This window comes from Alosa alosa, chromosome 12 (genome assembly GCF_017589495.1).
Source record: "Alosa alosa isolate M-15738 ecotype Scorff River chromosome 12, AALO_Geno_1.1, whole genome shotgun sequence".
NCBI lineage: Eukaryota > Metazoa > Chordata > Actinopteri > Clupeiformes > Clupeidae > Alosa > Alosa alosa.
Window position 1 is genome coordinate 6,792,727 of NC_063200.1, and position 21,446 is coordinate 6,814,172.

At 42.3% G+C, this 21,446-nt stretch overlaps 1 pseudogene; it reads right to left on the bottom strand.

Annotated features, from left to right (window-relative positions):
- Positions 1-21,446, bottom strand: part of LOC125304797 — a 66,850-nt pseudogene that overhangs the window by 24,487 nt on the left and 20,917 nt on the right.

Sequence of the window (21,446 nt, forward strand, 5' to 3'; positions counted from 1 at the left end):
TGCACCCCATTCACATACATTTAACCCACATACACACAGACACATTTCAATTATTACAGAAGTAGAGCCCTCACCAAAAACATACATATACTGTGAATATCATTACTTAAGTGTAAATACACATAACCACCTTAAATGTGGACACTCAAAAATACCTTAAATATCTCTGTAGTTTCTTTTTCAAAATTGTTTGACCTGTTCTCAAGTCTGAGCAGTTCCGTTTTGCCTTCGGTGCCATAGATCTGCAGAAAGACGCGTGCGTTCGTCCCAGCTCCAAACACGTTTCCTGTCACCACTGTCACCTCATAGTTGATCACTGCAAAGGTCAGTAAACCAATAATCGATCAACCAGATAATGACAACCATCAAAACTACAGGAGAGTGGTGCAACTGCTATTTATTCACACTCAAAAGTGTTATTAGGGAAATTCACAGAATCTTTAAAAACTACCATTGTTATATTTGAAATACTTAAAAGTGTTCAAAAATAAACATATTGTTAGACTTTAAAGACATACAAAGCCAACTGGAATTGGCACCGTCACCGAAGGTGTTGTTTTTGTTTTTCTCAGTTGGGATGGACAGATGGTGTGATTAACTGGTGCACAGAGACGCGGGCAGATTAAGGCTCTCTCTCCCAGGCAACATGGCTTCAGGAGACACCATTTCCTCTCAAGTTTCCATGGGGACTGCATGACTTTTGCTATCATGCCAGGCTCTGATTTCGTTGAACACGTTTCCTCCTTTATCAGCAGGGGCATGATCCTTGAATTTCTTGAATTTCCCCTTGGGGATCAATAAAGTATCTATCTATTTATCTATCTATCCGGTTCAGGATCTAGTGTCACACATTTGATTCCTGGTCAGGACCTTTAGTAAGCAAACAAAGAGACTAGTAAATAAGACCAGGGCTGCATTAATCCTTCACGGGGCCCTGGGCTAACACGATTTTCACTATTAATTACATCCTTGAAATCATTTTGATAATATATAGTCAACTGAAGGAGAAATGAACATGCCTGTTGTCCCCACTATGTGCTTTTTCTCCAGGTTGGATAGCACATGACAATTTCCTTATGGCACATGACAATTTCCTTAAGTCCGATAGCTTGATAGTTTTAGACTGAATCTGTTTTTAAACTCTGTTTGTCCCAGTGGCCAGAAGCCGCGGCAGCCAGACACAAGCACATTTAAACTCTGAGTACATCTTCACTTGGCCAGCCAGACCCAGCATAATGGCGCCGGCTTACTTCTGGTAGTTTCGCCGGATTCGTGTATATATCAAGAAGTGTTTCACTCACTGTCTCTCTTACACCACACACACACACACACACACAGAGAGGGACCAGTACATCTAGTCTTTTAGCAGCCCCTTTTATCCCGGGTGACTTTCAGTGCAGGGTATGCATTTTTTATCAGCGTTTGTGATCCTAGGGACATGGACTTTTGTTAGAGCCTTGCCCTACGAGCTGAGATGCTAGACCTATCCCCATACACATACACACACAAAAAAAGAGAGAGAAAGAGAGAAGGGGATGATTACATTTCTCGATTTCAAGGACTTCACTGGGATATATCTCCACCTCCACCCTCCCATCTGCCTCATCTCTGCAGAGCCACCTGCGCACACACACACACACAGAGTCATCTACAATATCATCCTTATACTCTTTACTCTGCATTCTGACACTGTCAGACATGATAAGACATTATTTCTGTCTCTACAACACAAACAGACACACAAACATAAATGCACAAACAAATGTGCATATTCATACACACAGCAAAAGCAACAATGACTCAGAACATAAGAAGGAGGTTTTTCATACTGTTACGGTCAGGTTGAGGGATAACACACACTGATGAATGGCTGCCTTAGGACCAGCTGACTGCTGGGCGTGGCAGGCGCGATGTTTTAAAAATTGATTGCAGGTGGATACCTGGAGGAGCGCCAAAACGCCAGTCTCGCGCAAGAGTTTAAAAGTGTGCACGCTACTCGCCAACGCTGACTAGGATTACCTGTTTCTCCGACGTCCCTTCGAACTATTGTGATTTTTGTTTATCCTTATACAACATTTTCGTCTGGCACCCGGACTTTACCAATCAAAACTTGAACTCCCAAAACCGAACAACCGCAAGAGAGCTGGCCGCTCTCGGGAAAGAGCAAGACCTGTGCTGGCCCGGTACGCACGCTCGCCTGGGAAGTCGGTAAGCTGGTTCCTCTGTCTATAGTAGTTACATATCAACATCTTCACCCACACCACTGATATAGACTCCCAACTCAAGTTACCACATACACGCAGGGCAAGTTGCACTGAGGGCTCAATTTAGCCAGCTATTGTTAAACCCCCCTAGACTAACGAGCTATCTTGGTAAATTAGGTAGGCTGGCTTTTGGTTTTCGCGTTTGACTTTGGCATCCGCGGAACTTGCGTTTGTGGGTCGCAGGGTGAACCCTCAGTTGTAACACATACAAACACACAATTCAGATGCTCCCATTGGACTCTCTCTCACACACACACACACACACACCTGTGTGATGGGAACATGTACTGCTGGCCATGAACTGGAACACTGAGCAGCACGCTGTCAAGAAACCAGCCAGCCCGTAGACCGTCATTCATGTGACCTATCAGCATGCGGTTTATCTGTCTCACATACGTACACACACACACACACACACACACACACACACACACACACAAATGGGGAGAACCAAAGTAAAGTAACCAAAATAATTTTACCAATTTTACATGGTAGAACCAAAGTAAAGTAACCAAAATACATTCTGAAAGGTACTGCAAGCATGAACAGATATGATATGATGAAAACAGCAATTATATGTATTTTCATTGTAAGTCTTTTTCTTTTTAACTATTTTTCTACAGGCAGAATTGGCAAAAGTGTGAGTCAGCAAGCTTACTCACTAGCTAAGGACCCCAAAGTTCTTTTGTACTCAACACAAAACGTCAGAAAATAAAAGTTTTGAATCCAAAGTTCGTTGTTTGTCTGTTTACTTATGAATTTCAAATCATAAAGTATAAAAACATAGGATTTTTACTTTTCTTACAGATTAACTGTGTAGTTCTGTGTAATCGTTCTGTATCTGTTTAATAGTTCTGTGTAGGTCAAAAGACTGTGTTGCTCCAAAGTCCAGTGGCTTCTGACTGTTTTGCGGGTTATATTTCTTTTATACTAAATCTTTCAGCCAATCAAATTACATTATTCTAGATCACTGGTCAACTGTTTACATTCCAATTTCTCAATTTTTTGAGTTTGCACAGTTGTAGAATATAATTCCAAATATATTTTCTCATAACATTTCAACTGGGCAGTCTGTTTCTTGTCTTGTCTTGGCTAAGTAAAATTGTAGGTACAGTACTAGATTCATAAACCCCCTTACCTTCCCAATGTCAATTGTCTCCAGTATAAAGGTGTCCACCTGTCCCGTCTCAAAGTAGTTCCCCAGGTCGTTCTCAGACACAAGCAACAGAGCTTTAACTGTGTCTCCCCTTTCCCCATAGAGCTTCACAAACACCCTGGAGTCAGAGCTGGCTCCGCTTATACTGCCCGTCCTGATGGCAATGTGGTAATTCACATCTGTAATGGACAAGGGCATGTGAATATATGTTAACTAAACCACCACTCCACCACGCAACAGCAGAAGCTAAGAGAACCAGTATGTAATGTGCAATGTGGGACTTTATGGGTCATTACTTGTTACAATGTATCTGTGTGGTCTGTATTGTTTTGTGTGTGTGTGTGTGTGTGTGTGTGTGTGTGTGTGTATATGTTTTTAAACTCACTGAATAGACACTGGCCATCTGCTGTGGGGACCAGCTCTCTCATAATTTGACCATCGTCCTCATTACAATCCAACCATCTGAGAGACGGTAGAAAAGGAGGTGAGTGAGTGAAAGAGAAACAACAATGTGTGAGAGAGCAAGAATGAGTCACAATGGTTTAATTGGTATAGAGCAGGGGTCGGGAACCTATGGCTCGCGAGCCACATGTTGCTCTTTTGGGGACTGCATCTGGCTCTCGGACAAACCTGCCATTTGTTTACTCAATAAGTCATGAATCATTTTGGCACTGTATTAAATTAAAAATGGACCTACTGAAATCAAAATGTTAAAATAGTGTTCGAAATATAATATATGTTCACGTAGTTTAATCCATCCCATGTCTGTTCTCTACCGCTGAAGTTCACGGTTACGTCGATGTACTGTACCAGGGGTCGGCAACCTGCGGCTCCGGAGCCGCATGCGGCTCTTTGATCCCTCTGATGCGGCTCAGCTTTTGAAAATAATGAGTAGGCCCATTTAATTAAAATGTAGGCCTATTTTATTTTAGTTCGTAGGTCTATCTGAGTAATTTATATAACTTCCCACCTCACTTGACTCCGTAACCGTAGCCTGCAAAATATTGTTACATTCGCGGTTCGTTGCATTTCAATATCAAACAAAATCACCGATTTCCCACCATTTCAGTCAACCAGAAAACACTTGTCTTTAATTGTTATTGTTGATGTGTGTGCTTGCTGTAGGCTAGATAAGGAAAATGTCAAAAAGGAAACGTCAGCGACCACAGCTTGCGAGCGCGAACACAAGCCGGCTGAAATAGGAAAGTTTCCATCCGAACACTGATTCTGAAAACGCGAAATGAACTGCCCGTTATATATCGCACACTGCAACGAGTTAGTATTGCTGTGTTAACCCTATTCCTGCATGTGAGAAATCGTTCTCACATATGAAAAATATAAAGACAAACCTGCGCTCACGTTTAAGGGCAATTCCGCGCAAAACTGTCACATCCAACCAACACAATGTCATGGTAGGCTATTTGGTTGGCGTTATGGATATATGACAGAAGAGTTGCCCTTAAATGATGACAGCCTCAATTCTTGCCTGAAACTTCACCTCACTGAATATGAGCCAGCCAGACTCCAAGGCCATCACCAAATCTAATCTCTGGTAGGCCTAATGTTCAATTTCGCCAATGACATGTCAATGAAAATTGAGTGTTGTGTTGTGAACTATGATGTTACTTTGCATACCAAAGGACACTGGGAAAATAGGGGGTGGTGTTTAGCCTACATGGGAAGCCTAAGGCCTATACTTCTGTCATTCCACTTTACATTTCAAGTTACTTGCACATTACTTTTAAAACTAGTAGAAAATGTATTAAAAAATCCTCTGTTGAATGAAAGTAACTGTACATTAAATATCCAAACTTCTTCCAAACTTGCCGACCCCTGGTATAGAGTGAGTGTGTGAAAGACAAATAGAGAAAGAACAAGAACGCGAGAGAGAGAGTGAGTCTGTGTGGTTTGGCAGTTTAGCTCATGCTTCCCTTTACGCTCATTAGCAACCATGGTAACCTCACGCTACTTCATTAGCCATTGAGTTAAACAGGCTCAATCAGAGAAGTGTGTGAGGGTGTGTGCTGCTATGTGTGAGAAGCCCAGAGAACATTCCGTGGCTCCCCAGAGTTAGCTGAAGATCCCTACAAGTCAGTATGAGTGAAAAAACGCAATAGTATTTCCTGAATACTGAGTGAATGACAGAAGCTCAGACAGAGTCTGGGGAGGCAATGATATAGTGAGAAACAGCATGCAATTGGCTGGCCGTCCTGCCTGTTACAGGGGAATTCCACAGCGTCCACTTCTGGTTGGCCGTCCTCACGGACCAACACTTTATCCACGAACCAACCGCTACATACGCCCGTCCCGTCATGGCCGATCCGGATCCGCCGAATCGGGCCTAACGACACCGCTTCAATCGTAAACTCGTCCGCCTGCACACAAAGCACACCATATACGAAGAAAAACACATCTCTGCTTTTTGGGATGTATGTGTGTGTGCGTGTGTTTCCACATATGCTAATACATTACAATTATACATAATGCATCTACAGGTACAGCTAAGTGATCAAATCTAAATCTAATTTATAAGTCAGTCTCTACTGAACCGATCAATGATCCTCTACTGTATGTCTACTCTACCGACTGCTCTCATCCTCTTTTCATCAATAGACTTATGTGAGGCTACTGTGTTTACAATGAGTTCCTTCACTGTACCTGGTGACCGAAAACCACATTTCTGTTGATTAGGCGGGAGTACTCACTTTGCCTTTCTCAAACTTGTTGTAGTTCTGGCTCTGGAACACCAGTCTCTCCCCCGTGTCGCCCAGGTCTCCGAACATAGTAATGTACACATTCGCGTCTGTACCGCTACCACTCACATTCCCCGTGCAGATTGTCACTCGGTATATGATGACTGGTGAAATAAATACACCCAAATGACAAACAACACAAACTAAATCAGGTGGGAAATACAGTACAGTAGTTGATCAGCTTGGGAAAATTCACAATTGAATTACTTGCTTTGATATACACTTTTATATTACTTTCCAATTACCGGTACTTGGTTTATCTCAATGCAGGGTCTCTGGGTCTCTCTGTGTGTGTGTGTGTGTGTGTGTGTGTGTGGTCTTACTTGGCAATGGCTCTGGAACAAGGGGTCCAGTTGCCGGCAGCTCTCTGATGATTTCCTGATCATCCTCTTTGATGTCCAACCAACGGCCACAGGCAAACTTGTACTTCTCTTTAGTTAGTGTATTCAATAGTGATACCTACACACAGACAAGCACAAATGTATACACAAACTGGTGCTACTTGGCCCAATTTAATCATATTAAAGGCCGATTCTGGAGAAAGTGAAGTTTTTAACCTTGTTTACATCTTTTACAAGAAATATGAGTGAAGTAAGTAGTCAATGGATCTACGATTTGATCAATCAAAACCCAGGTGGGTTCATAGTCTTAGGGCCCTATTTTCACACTGGCGCATGGCGAAAAACTTGTTATTTTCCCAGTGCAAAGTTTATTTTCATATTTTGCACATTCTCTTTTTTAAACAATGTGCCAAGGGGTGTGGCAATTAACAACCTACTGTAAGGAGTGGTCTGGCGCGTTGTCTAAAAAACCCTATTGTACACTATCTAAAACGCATTACGCCACTGACCAAGAGAAACCTGGTCAGAAGTCCATGACGAGTTGTCATGTTATTTTAAGAGCGAATTATCAAACGCACCATCCTTCTATCATCCATTAACGCACACCAGCGCACATCCAGGCAAAACTTTACAAATTACACAATTACAATGGGAAACATAATTAGAATAAAGATATTACGAAATACATTTCACAATGAGTAGTTATTCCCCATCATTTGCAAATTGGTGATGACGGAGAGGCAAATATGACACCAGATGTAAGCAACTCTGCAGTATAAATGTTTTTTTTTATTCAGTCATTCGAACATTATTGGGGTGGGCTAAGTGTTGTTTTTTCCAGGCTATGTTTTCGAACCCATTGTCATTCAATAGGGAAAGTAATTAACTGTGTATAACTGTTTTGTCGTTGATTGACACCACAGTGAAGTTAGTTTCACTTTGCCAATGACTTCAAATAATAGACGAGTTCAAATGCATGTAGGCTATACTATGCTAGGTTTTAGTAAAGCATGGTTTAGTGGAATAAGTATAAGTATATATACTCTTTTAATCCTGTGAGGGAAATTTGGTCTCTGCATTTATCCCAATCCGTGAATTAGTGAAACACACTCAGCACACAGTGAGGTGAAGCACACACTAATCCCGGCGCAGTGAGCTGCCTGCAACAACAGCGGCGCTCGGGGAGCAGTGAGGTGCCTTGCTCAAGTGCACTTCAGCCCCGCCTACTGGTCGGGGTTTGAACCGGCAACCCTCCAGTAACAAGTCCAAAGGGCTAACCAGTAGGCCACGGCTGCCCCAATACTGAATAACTATTCCATACGGCCTCGCAAGCAGATTCCTTCAAATGCACCGCTGACTATTAAAATACCGATGCATTCTTTGAAGTTGCTGTTAAAGGGAATGACAGATGTCATTCTCATTGATTTAAAGGCGAACTATGCAGGTTTTTTAGCTTAATATGCAGTTTTTTTTAGCTTAGTAACTTGACTTAACAGCTTCGGAGTCATTGGAAGTGGTTATATGACTTTTTTCGGGTTGAATGGTGGCCGTCTCGCTTTCCTCTAGCACCTGTGAGCGGAAAAACCACCCTTGCAACTTTGGGCTGGCGTGCCGACGGCCTCAGTGTCAGGAAGTATAAGGAGTGTAACGAATTGCTTTACTGCATTTAAATACACATATTGAAGATGGAGTTCCTCAGACATTCGTCATGATAGAGCCAGTGAAAAAGAAGCAAAAACCGAGAAAACAGCGAGGAAATTGCCAATACTGCACAGTTTCTCTTTAAATGATGTTACACCCAAAACACACCTATGACTGTTTAAGTAACATAGGAACGCCTTGTTCTGCCATCCACCCAACGTTTGATAACGAAAACACTCCCAATGTGAACTGGACATCCCACTAGATTTAAATAAGCTTTTCGCCAGTGACCATGTGTGAGCTGCAGCACTCAGCAGCAGGTGAACAGTGTGTAGAGAGTGGGGCAGGGTCAGATCAATCCCATTTCCCAAAATGAAGAAGAAGGTGCAAAGTTTGAAGCCATTTTAAGGCCATGAGGGGATTATTTTTTAAATATATGCTTTAGAGGAACAGAGAAGAAATTAAGGGGATGTAATAAACTGCTGGAGTCCATTTTATGTTATTTGAGACACCATGAACTTAACAGTTTATAAATTAATTATCACAAACCTCTTACATACTGTAAATACATATTTCAGAAAAAAAAACTTAAGTGTATGATATTTGTACAATGTCTATGTATATTTGTACCATGTGGAATGTGAATGTAAAAAGTGTGTTCCTGTGTGTGTGTAGTGTGTGTGTGTGTGTGTGTGTGTGTGTTAGGACATGTGCTGCAGACAGACCCTGTTGAGGTGCCAGCCTGAGAAGGGACTTCTTTTTTCTGTCCAGATGCGAAGCTTTCGCACTCGTCCAAGGTCCGGCAGCTCCACCTACGGCAACGAAGCAGGGATGAAGCACAAAGCATGCTGGGTTTCCTTTTCTTGTTCTTCAATTCTCTCAATCTCTCTCTCTCACACTCACACTCACAGGCTCACAAACACACTCTCACCACAAATTTGTCGATTTGTCCTTGTTTAAAGTTGTCTGACTTGTTCTGGAGCTTGAACTCATCACTCTTGCCCTTCTCTCCGTAGATCTGCACAAACACCTGGGCATCCGTGCCTGAACCCTTCATTTCCGACGTAAAGACCCATAGCGACCATGGGTACTCTAAATACAGACAGACAGATGGATGGATGGAAAGATAGATAGACAAGAGTATTAACACACATCTGTACACAGTAGATTTTATGTTTGTGTGTGTATCTACAGGGCATGTGTGTACGTGTGTGACTCACTCTTCAGTTTTTTCTTTCTGAGTGAGATCATCTCAGGGAGCTCTCTCTCCACCATGTGATCCCCCATATCCTGATCGAACCATCTACAGCAAGGGAACACCTGCTCTATCCCAGTGAAAGGACAGTACACTGTCACCTACACACACACACACGCACACAACAACACACACACACACACACACACACACACACACACACACCACCAGTCAGAAATAGAAAAAAAGGTCGAAAAATATGTTGACCACTGAATGTTATAGACTCATTTTCTCCCTCTCTCCCTCTCTCTCTCTCATTCTCTGGGTGTGAATGTGCTTAACCTTTAGATACTAACCACAATCTTTAGATATTAACCACAAGCACACAAAACATATGAAACTTTCCTTTCCTCTATCACTACTTCAAACCCATATAAACTGTTTGAGAGTCACTTACAAAACAACAATACCCTGCCACCCTTAAACACACACACACACACACACACACACACAAATCAAATTCATATTCACACACCTTTTCACAGTGCCAGCCACAGCTGACCCGGCGTTGTCGTGTCCGATGGTCACCCTGCTGAGGGGGCTGAGCAGCGTACAAATCTCCACATTGAAGATGTCGATCTGAGAACGCTCAAATGTGCCCCCCTCCAGGAACACTTTGCCACTATTAGTCAATCCCTTTTTCCCATACATCACCAGGTGGATTTTGGAGTTTGTCCCTGCCCCACGAAGGTCACCTGTCATCACCTGCACGTTATAGATGACCCCTACATAGAGATATATGTGAACATAGAAAGAGTAAAGGGCTTGCACACTATAACTATAACAAAAACAGTTTTAAGGATTGTTCTAGTTATAACTAGATGTACCGCATAGCGGTACATAATATGACCGCCGCTAAGTCCTTTACATCAATTCCGCGAAAATAAATCACATTAATCAATTTGTCTCCATCTTCTACTCCATCCCCCACTCTTGAAACTTTTGTGTATGCTTGTTTGGCATGTGTGTTTGCGGGCCGCACAGAAATGAGCCTACTGGCGCTGCAAAGGTAAATAGATTTGTAGCACTTGCCAAAAAATGTGTAGCATTGTGATAAAACCTTTAAAATCTCTAAACATTCACAAGTAGGGCAGTTCATCACAGTCCATCCATTGCAACTGGAATGATGAAAGGTACACCTGTAGGCTACATTGTATTTTGGAAAAGCAGAAGGTAGCAGCATAATGTATTTATTTATTTATTATATTATTATTATTATTATTATTATTATTATTAAACAAAACAATCCCTGTCAGTTCCACGCGGGATCACGCAGCTTTAATTTGTATTTCTCCAGTGACGCTACAACGACACTGCAACAACCCAAATAACCGGCAGATGGCTCTTGTGAGCAGGGTGTCTCGTAAAAAGAAATGGAGCCTGGAAAACCCTACACAGACTTCACTACAAACTTTAGCAGACTGGTTTAGAAATAATTTAATAGCAAGAAATAAGCCTGCCCTGCCCTAATAAAGAAATATTTGGTTAACTGCGAGTGAATCCCGTTTGCAGTCGTAGAAGAAATGTATATGCCCTGGCTGTCTATAGACGTAGGAGGAACGCACAGTCTACGAACACCCGATGCTGTAGCTCAGCGATTTAAAATGGCTCAAAACCACTTTGTATTAAGTTTTAATGACTTAAAAATGACATTTTTAGAATCAGAGAATGAAGAACACGTCAGGTTCATAACAAAGTATTTTCTATGTGTCACGAAAGGCTTCAGAGGGTGGGTTACAGTTAACACAATATACCCAAATTTCAATAGCCACAGAATGGACTTTGTATATGTTTTAGGAATCAGTAGCCTACATGCTTTAGGCTACTTCAGGACATGGCCGCCGTCACCAGTATCGGCAAACAACGTCACAAACTGCTGCTGCGCGGCGCTTATCCTCCTTATCCTTACGGTACAGATCCACTTGTACTTCACTTCATTTTGTCGTGACCATTCCACTCTAGTCCTATGGGTGACGTCAAGCGACTTTAACGCGCCCACAAAGCATTCCGGGAAGGCAGCGCTGCATTTGAAATAATGTTGCGCGTCAAAAAGCTGGGCGAAGCCATCTTTATGCGTGGGAACGATGAGGCTTACCTCCAATGAAAGGACGAGTTGTAGGTCCTTTGTTCTACCACAACGGTGCCTGTGAAACTTGGTTCCGCTTACAAGACAAATAATGTTTTAACGATCTCTTCCACGACCACCTAGTAGTCCATAAAACAAACAAAATGAATGTATTGACTGTTGGTGTTTCTGGTGAGGATTTGAGATTGCTTTGAGTAGTTTAAATAAAACAAGATTTCGAAATGGCTTGCATAGTTTGTTTAGGCTATTAATGTGTTGTATACTGTTAAGTACATGCCTAAAATTGTGGTCCATTTGTGGAAAAACACTTAAGATCGTTAAAAAAGCGAACTGAGTATGAGCTGGTAACTGACATTTTAAACAAAACGCCCACACACGACTGAGCGTGGGGGGCAGCAGCGACATCTATCGTCCGCGACAAAATGAAGTGTCGTGCAAGTGGATCGGCACGGTTACGGTACCGATCCACTTGCACTGTTACTTCATTTTTTGTGTCGCATTCCACTCTAGTCCTATGGGTGACGTCAAAGCGACTTTAACGCGTGCCATAAAGCATTCAGGGAAGGCAGCTGCATTTGAAAATATGTTATACAAAAAAAGCTGGGCGAAGCCCATCTTTATGCAAATGAATCCAAATGAACGAGGTAGTATGAGCTGGTAACTGACATTTTAAACAAAAGCCCCACACCGACTGAGCGAGGGGCAGGCAAGCGCGACCCCATCGCGTATGGCGTGTGGGTGCAAGTGGATCGGTACCATAGCGGTACCGATCCACTTGCACCGACTGCTTCATTTTGTCGCTGCCTGCCTCCCCGCTTCAGTCGTGTAATGGCGTTTTGGGTCCATTTATTGGAAACACGCTCTAGAAATTCACAATTTAAATCGTGCCGTTTTTAAAAAAAAAATAGTCCAGTCCATACAACTTCATTTCAATTTCGAAAGAAATACTAGACTATGTTTTTAAAAAAAAAAAAAAAAAAAGCGGCGAATTTCAGGCGTGTTACTCCACACTTTCGACAATCGACTCCCACGGACTTTCCCCTAAAGGCGCCAGCTGCAGCAGCAACATTTCGGAAAGGTACTGGCTTGATGAAATTCATTCTGGACTCTCTATCCGACCACATAAAGACCTCGGGATACTTCAGTTTGGCTTTAGGGACCCTCTACTCACTACCACGTAAGTGTAATGTAATGTTGTTTGGAACTGTAGAAGAGATATAAAAATAGCGTTTTGTAGCAGCGAAATGACTTGCCCTGGTCACTTCCAGGCTAACAAGTTTTGACTAAAAACGGTAAAATCGAACTTTCTCAAAACACATCCGAATGACATGATTTTGATGTCAACTCAATGTATGTACTCCCAATCATCCGTAAATTGATCTAAAGTGCATTTTACTCCGGATAATTCCTTTAAATACCAGTAGTCTAAAACAAAATGCAGTTTTACCCAGTGGTGCAAATAACTGACATGTCCAAAAGGGCCTTCATGAAATGCATCGCTAGACTGTTCGTACACATTTTAACGGGCCAAGTTGAAGAGCTGCTGGCTGTTATTGTTCGTGCAAATATAGGCTGATTCATGTTCCCTTGCATTTTGCAACTGTGAGGTCCATGGTTAGTCTGGCTTTCGCCAGACCAAGCTCAATCTTTTAAGTAATCGAAAAACAAATCGCCGGCAGATCAGGCTGGGTTCACCTTGATAGAAATATTGTTTAATTTTGCGATGGAGATATCCACGGACTGGCGCCCCCTCTGCGATGTGTTTGCCCCCCGGTTTCAGAGCTATTCTAAATCCAAAAATGCATAGAGGGAGTTATGACAAATAGTGACTGTTAACAAACTATAAGCTATATAAGGTAGGCCCTATTCTAGGCCTATTACACAACATAAATTGTCACTAGGCTATGCTGGCGACCCAAATAAAATCTCATTTGGGAACCAATGGCTTACAGTATCAAGCGGACATAAGCTGCCACCTCTTGGCGAAAAGTTAATAGTGTAATGAACTGAGCCTAGCTGGTTATGACTGTGCTCCCATGATGCTGTGCAATGTGTGTATGTGTGTAATGTTGATGTAATAACCATACGGGTTGACAATGTCGTATGTCATGTCTGTTGTGTTTATGTTTGCAGCTGGTTACAGTATTCATAACCAGGGTTGATTGGTGTGTGTTTGAGATAGAGCCTAAAGTAGATGTTCAGTGCTGGGGCATAAGGGTCAGGTATGGCCCAGTATTATGTGTTTGTGTGTTTTGGTGTGAGACCAATAAAACCCATTCTGAGACAACTTTGCCGTTTGTTACAATAGTTTTGCATATTAGTAGTAGCCTCTAATACATTTCACGCAGCTGCGTGAATCACGGAAAGCGTGAATGAAGTGGACACTTCTAAATGGGACCCACTGTACAGTAGCTGAAGGTCTGTGGCTAAAGCAGCCATAATGAAAGTGTTATCATTGTTTGGATACTTCACACACACATGCTTTTTAATCGCATAGACTACAACTACCAAGCTTGAATCAAAGCACATCGACTCCCCTCTCACACCCTAAACACGCGCCCAACAAACAAAAGCGTCTCAGTCTCACGGTATAGCCATAGGCAAAACTGTATTGGACGGTGTAGCGTTGGTACTAAATCATCCATCGCAAAGAATGATTTTTGTAGCATACGTGCAACTAATATGTGTAGGTAGCCTACAGCCCTGCCCTGGATACAACTCTCAACGTGCGCTCTAAAACATTTGGTTTAAATGGAGATGCAGATCATCTTGGGTGCGTTAATAAATCTACATTGCGGCGAGTTGACACAAATTATTCTCATCCTTGTAGGAAGCGTCTATTGTCTTTCCAACCCACTTTAGATTAACTTCCAACAAAATTACGTCTCACTGCAACGATGCGCCATCTGGTGGACAAACGACTACGTAACCCCAATACAGGAAATGCAGCCAAATGATGATGAATATTTAGTTTTCCTTTAATCCTACTGAATTTGTAATTATGTATCGGCCGTTCTAATTGCCGATACCGATAGTATGTGCGTGCCTGTGTGTGTGTGTGTGCTTGTGTATATGTGTGCACCACCATCTACAGGTCAATGAGTGTACAGTCACTAAAAGTACACATAACCTAATTGACCTGTCGCTAAGCACCACCCTTAGAACGCTGATGAGCCAATCACAGTCCAGCCTCAACGGGACTCGGACATCAGCTCGGACAACTCCAAAGGAAACAACAGGGGGCAGGCATAAAATGACAAATTAATGGTTATTTATGGAGTTTATTAACTCAAAAAAAACCCGACGGATAACCATGGTCAAGCGTTTTGCATTGGGGGCGTGTAATACTGATAGCGGTACCCGAGAGGCTAGAAAACGGGATATATTTTCATCAAAAGTAGCCTACAGGACGTCTCTCGCGTTTGCAACAGCTCGATGTAATGTAGGCAACTAAGCCAACAACGTGGGCACAGGTTCCCTGTTAAATCCCAAGATGAAAATGCTCATTAACTAACTACTATATTCTTACTACATCAAATATTAACGTAACCTAACATATCTTAGTATCAATCTTCCACTAGCTAGCTAGCTAGCATTAACGTCAGTGGGATTTGCACGGCTACTCTCCACAACTGCTTGTCACCTTGTATGTATTCTAAGTTGAAGTGAATACACCCATCCATAGCATAATTAAGTCCCTTTTGATAGCTTCTGGAGGAAAGTAAATCCTTTTATCGACCAAAACGTCCTCAAAGCCTGCTTTCATACTGTATTCCGGTCACTGAAAGGATAGCAGAAGCAGAAGGCACAGAGAGAGTGGATGCACGCCCAGAGTTCTTGGCACTGAACTATGTAATGTGTGGGTAGGTTTATGACCCTTTCCATCAGATTTAGACAAATTGGGGACCCACTTAGTGCTAAAGGGGAACCCAGTATGTTGACTACATTGTGTTACTATAAAGCATCAAAATTTAATTAAAACAATTACAATTCTAATACAATTCAGTCTATTCAAGACTGTTCTTGTCAATTGTTTTTTGTGTATGGTTTTACCGGTACACAGGCCTGTTGTTCCCACCAGTGCGTCCCTCTGTATTTTGCCATCACCATCGTCGATGTTAAACCAGGCATCATCGTAGGGGAACTCATACACCTCTTTATTTCCTTTGTCTTCTATCTCCACCTAAACACATACAAACAAACAAAACAAAACTGATTTGACAACTGACAATTTTTTCTTTTTACATGGTTGAAATCTTTACAAAGATAGTGAAGCTGCATAGGCAACCATTGTGCTTCTACCTTTTCTCATTATTATGCAGCTTTCTTCCGCCATGAGAGTTGTGAGGGTCACGGCGGTGATCAGTGCCCCACATGGTTACATACAGGCCAAAAAAGGCAATCAAGAGGTATGGTGTTGGATGTTCCCCCTCTTATCGCCTCCTCCCTCTCCACTTCCCTCTCTACCTCCTCTTTTGCCACTTCTCTCCATACATACTTTGACTAGTAGCCTACTTATCATGTAGGCACTCCTATCCTCTAGTACTAGTACTGACAGATGCAGTGGTAACTCCTAACTATAGTCTCCTCTGCACTGTAGTTTAGACGTTAGTCTGATGCTGTAGCTATAACTTAAAGCTTAAATGTTAAAATGCTTAATTGTTAATAGCTAAAATGTTATTCTATTGCTTTAATTATAGCTCTGCAGCTTAAAGGTGCTCTAAGAGACTTCTAAAGGTGCTCTAAGTGGCTTCTAAACTAAAACATTTTTTGTTAAATAAAGCGAACATCACCTCACCATCTGCTAGCTGCCTGTCCCCTGCACAGTAAAAAAAATGTGGTCTCTGTGGACAGCAGGCTCCAAAAATGGCAACAAAAACCACCTGGTCCATTAAACATAACAAAATTATCCAGCCAATCGAGCCTACGAGATGCATGTCAGGAGAGTTTCTGTTGTACTGGAGGAAGGGGCGAGCTAGCTCTCTGTTTTGTCAGAATGATGTTACCCAACATTGCTTAGAGCAGCGTTTCTCAAACTACGGGCCGCGGACTGGCACCGGCCCGCAATGTGGACACTGCTGGTCCACGGAGCCGCGGAATGAAATTAGACCCTTCATCTGCTTCATCTGATAATTTGCTGCGCAATTGATCAAGGAACCGCAGAGAAAAACTTCTGCAATCAGGAGAAAATACTTGGCTAATTTGGTGGCATCAAACATAGAGGCATACAATTAAGTGGTGGTATGAGCATTCATTCAATGCATGCCTGTGCGCGTCTGTAAACTATAATTATGTAACGACATATAATAGAACAACGTGGATTTATGCAACTTCCATAATAACAGAGCAGAGACACTGTCTAGCATTGAGTATTAATCAAATTCGAACATGGACAAAAGAAGCCCTATGCAACAATTTTAGCAAAAATGACCTTAATTATGCAGGTTGTTCTGATGGTTCTACAACACTTTCTGGGTTGTTTGGTGGGTGCTTCGTCTCCCTCTATCGCTTCTCCGCGGAAAAAACAAATATGCAACTTTCTGATCCCGGACCGGGTAAATCCGGATGTGACTCAGCGGAAGTATCCAATCGCGCCTCGAAAATGTAGTCAGATTGTAGTTTCTAAGAAGACTGCAAAACGGACGCCGACTTGGCTTTGTTGCTGTTGAAATTGTAAGTAGCCTACCCTTGGGTGAACTTCATTTTTGTAATGTGGTTTGATAGTCTCTTGAACAATGTGTTTGCTCGACCGTTTTATTGTAAGCCCTGTATGTGTTTAGCTTGGTTTCTTGATGGCTAGCTTGCTAGCTAGTGGGAGTTTAGCGTAGCAGTCACTTGCTACCGAGGCTGCATGGGGAGCTATGACGTGAAAAATGCGAGCCCAAATCCGGCGAAAACCCTGAAACAGCGAAGGAATAACCAGACCTGCATAGGGATTCTTTAAGTTTAGGCAAAGTATAAAGGAACGTTAGGAATCTCTGATCAACGTGATTGGTAAGGCTGGACCAATCATTTCAAAGTTAGTGCCCGTCGCGATGCAAGTGTTGGAAACAAATCCCAATCGTCACCAGACTTTGTGAATGAGTCTGGATTTTCCCAGGCTATTAACAAGGAGGGTTTCTGAAGGCAACACACACTGCCTTACTTCTGTTCCGGTAGCATCAAATTAGTGGGCGTGTTCGACGTCTCGACGACCAACACAACAAGAAGACAAAGTCAACTGGGTGGCAGGGACCACACTCCCCACTAACGTTGGTTTGTGTCTCTCTCTCCATCTCTCTCTCTCCAGTGTCTCAGGAAGAGGAGGCACAAGCCCCCTGACAGCCTCGACCCAGCACTGTGAAGATTTGAGTTGCATTCTGCTCCCTCCCCCTTTCCCCTACATATTATGGATACATTTCTAAGTTTGTTTCACGGCAATTCCAGTTTCTGACTGCTCTGTTCCAATTGGTTGACCCACTGTTTTTGTGGCCACAGAGTCTGACTATGAGAGTCTATGACAGTCTATAGAAACGTCTGATAAAAAGTTGTAAAATTTGGTACACTGAATAGGGACAGTTTCATGATTCTTTTCACCAAATTTTATGTTGGCACCTCGAACGCTCTAGCTCCACCAACAGGTCGAAGTTGAACATGCGTTCAGGCACGTAACCTTTGACCCATTTGCCGGGTTTTCAAAAAATGAGGTACTTTTGGAATTTTTGGACCAAGTCAAGTACAGTGCACCCTATGATGTAAATTTCTACCAAATTGGATGTTATTAAAAACGAAACTACATTTTTACAGGTCACAAATTTAGTTTGATCGTCACCAAACTTGAACCACTTGATCTTCAGCCCAAGCCTCACAAATGTATTGCTTTCTGAAGCCATATTCAAAAGCGTTCGCCTGTCACAGCCAATGGAAATTGGCAGCGAAGCCGCCTCTACATTTAGACCTCTACATTTGACTGACATACACGCTAGGGGGAGCAGCAATGATCAAAAATGCATTTTGGCTTGTAACTGTTTGTGTGTTTAGATTTAATCTAGTCTGTTAATCCTGCGAGTGGCCCTAAGGCCGATACATTGCAAAATTTGATGTCAACATTATCAATCCTGCTGCCATATTGGATTTTGTCAGAAACACAAAGGCTGTGTCTCAAACCGCCTACTTGCACACTATAAATACTTAGTTTAAGTAAATAGTGCAGATAACACAAAAACTCGTGTACCCGGATGACGCCCTAATAACGGTTAAAAAGTTCAGTGTGGAACAATGGACACTACTTGCACTACTACTTGCACTACTATTACACTTCCGGTAAGTGTTTTAACATGTGTTCCCTTTCGAACAATACTAACCAACTTCCACTCTCGGAAAACTTCTGGTTTCTGAACTGGTTGCAGTTCCTTCTGTGGTTCCACATGAGGGCACTCGTCCACGAGTGCAGAATGAATGGAGGTCTATGGAGCTGTACCCCTCAAAATCCACTTTTCTCGAGATATATATTTTTTTCAAGTAATTTGAATATTGTATTCGAAAGGGGAGGCAAAGAAAATACACTTTGGTGGAGTATTATATTTTTTAAAGTCACTTAATTGTATTAAAAAGCCTTTCAAACGTGTCAATGACGTCATTCATTAGCACAATGCTAGCGTGTTATGGGCAACAACGACCCAACCTGTAAGAAATCAAAAGGACATAAGTACTCGTTCATTCAACTTTTGTCCTATAACCCATGTTGAAGTTATACAAACTACAATCAAATCTGAGATTTGTCAACGACAATCAGGTGAAAGAGACAAATTTAGCCGTCTAGCTCCATTGACTCCCATTCATTTTGCACTCATGGCGATCGCCCCCAGTGGAACTCTGGTGGAACTGCAACCAAAATTCGGTACAATGGGACTTAATACGGAGTGGCCAGGCTCTCCGTAGACGGGCTCTGGCAGTACCAAAGTAAATGCTCAGTGCACACTAGCAGTGTACTGACAGAAGTACAGTGGGCATTACTTTGAAATGGCCACTTCAGTCGCGCATTACGCGGCGTGAAGCTGCGTGAAACTTTAGTACCACTTCCAGCCACTGTGCGTCGGTGCTCTGCCACTGTACATCGCTCTGTCAGTAGCCTGCCTGCCGCCCCTTCTGAAAAAGCAGGAGGCTACCTTTAAACATAATTGTTGCCGAGAGGAATCCCAGCCTACAAATTCAATAACAAAATAAATCATGCATAATTAAACATTGCCTCGATTTAGGCTACTTGGGTATGGCAAGGCTTGGCTACACAGTGTGCTTAAAATCGAAATCTGCTTTTGATAGCCTACGGTGCGCTCCACAAAGCGAAAACATATCTTAATTTGCTGTCTACGTTATTGTCAGTGTTGGGGGTAACGCAACTACGCAAATCAAAACAGTTTCTTGTGCAAGAACTATTAGACTACAACTGGCGCAGTGTAGCCTACACAACTTTGTTCAAAATTGATGCATTCAAGTTCACTTTGCAAAGTTAGTGTTATAGCCTACTTATCTAGCGTTGTCAATCATAAAAGCGTTAATTTATTCTATGTCTCTATACGGAAAGAGGACGAAGAAAAGCACCTTTTGATAATTGAGCCAGTAGAAATAACTGTTCAGAACTAATCTGTAGCCTAGGGTAGGCTTCTGCAGAAAACAATGTTGTTGGCGATTTAATACTATCTAGCAACATTTTTAACAGGCTACGCAATAGAGGCTTAGACAACTATGACCCACGTTTTGGTTTCGTAAATGAATTTGCCCTACTTCTTGAATGCAATGTAGTCAATTGACTGCTTGACGGGTTATTTTTTTTTTTTCTGTACAGTAAACAAATACATCTGCTTTATGCATGAAATACGCGCTTAGTCAGCCTATAGAATGGTCATATTTTGGAGAGATAAGAGAATATGCCGCCACATAAGAATGTAGGCTATTTGTGGCGGGTTACCAGCAAACAATGTTTAATGCATTACCTCAAGACCTCAAACGTTTTCTAAACAATAAAAACAGAAAGGATGCAGCAGGCACCAAATGTTGAAGAGTCATTTCCAGTGGAAGAACAAAATGCTGAATGAAGCCCAAAGCTATGAAGGCATATCTGGCAAGTTAGTTTATGAAGACGTAAATGGTTGCGCTATAGGTGAGACTTGTTGGGGGCAGAGCCGGATTAACAATTCATAGACCCCTGGGCACAAATGTCTGATGGGCCCCCCCTGCCCCCAGCCAACGTGACTCGGGCGGTCAGTTAATAGGCTAGGCCTATATCGTGAAGATTTTTCTTGCCATCTAAGGCATGAGCGCATCTGTGAGGCCAAGCCTCACCAAGTAGCCTGTTTGTTTACAACAGTGTTTCTTAACTGGTGGGTCAGGACCCAAAAGTGGGTCGCGGAACCGTTCTGGCTGGGTCGTGGAGCTTGTGGATTAAAAAAAAAAAAGAAAAAGACAAACCTGTCGAGTACTTTGAAAGGTTACATCAGGAGTTGAAGACTTCACAAATGTAATGCCAAACATTAGCATGCTCCAAACAAGTAGACCTGCAGGTAGGCCTACTGTGCATGTCTTACCCTGTAGTTCACCGTATCTGTTGGTTTGAACACTAAACAAATATATGGGTCGCGACTAAATGAACATCGGAAACTGTGGGTCCCAAAGCCAGACCAGTTAAAAAACACTGGTTTACAACTAACATTACATTTAATTAAACTGCTTATAGGCTATGCCAAATATCAGTGTCGGGTGAATTAGGAAATGTTCTCAAAGTAGCCTTATGGCTGAAAGCTGCTTGGGATCCCCCCCTGTCAAGCAATAACCATACAAGCAGCGCCAGCCTGCTCATCATTGTTTCAAAAGGAGTAATTTGACTTTGTCGAACTGGCTATTGTAGGCTACGTAAAAATAAACTTCCAAAACTAGCGAAAAATATTTATCTTCTTTTCAGTTGATTCAAAAGT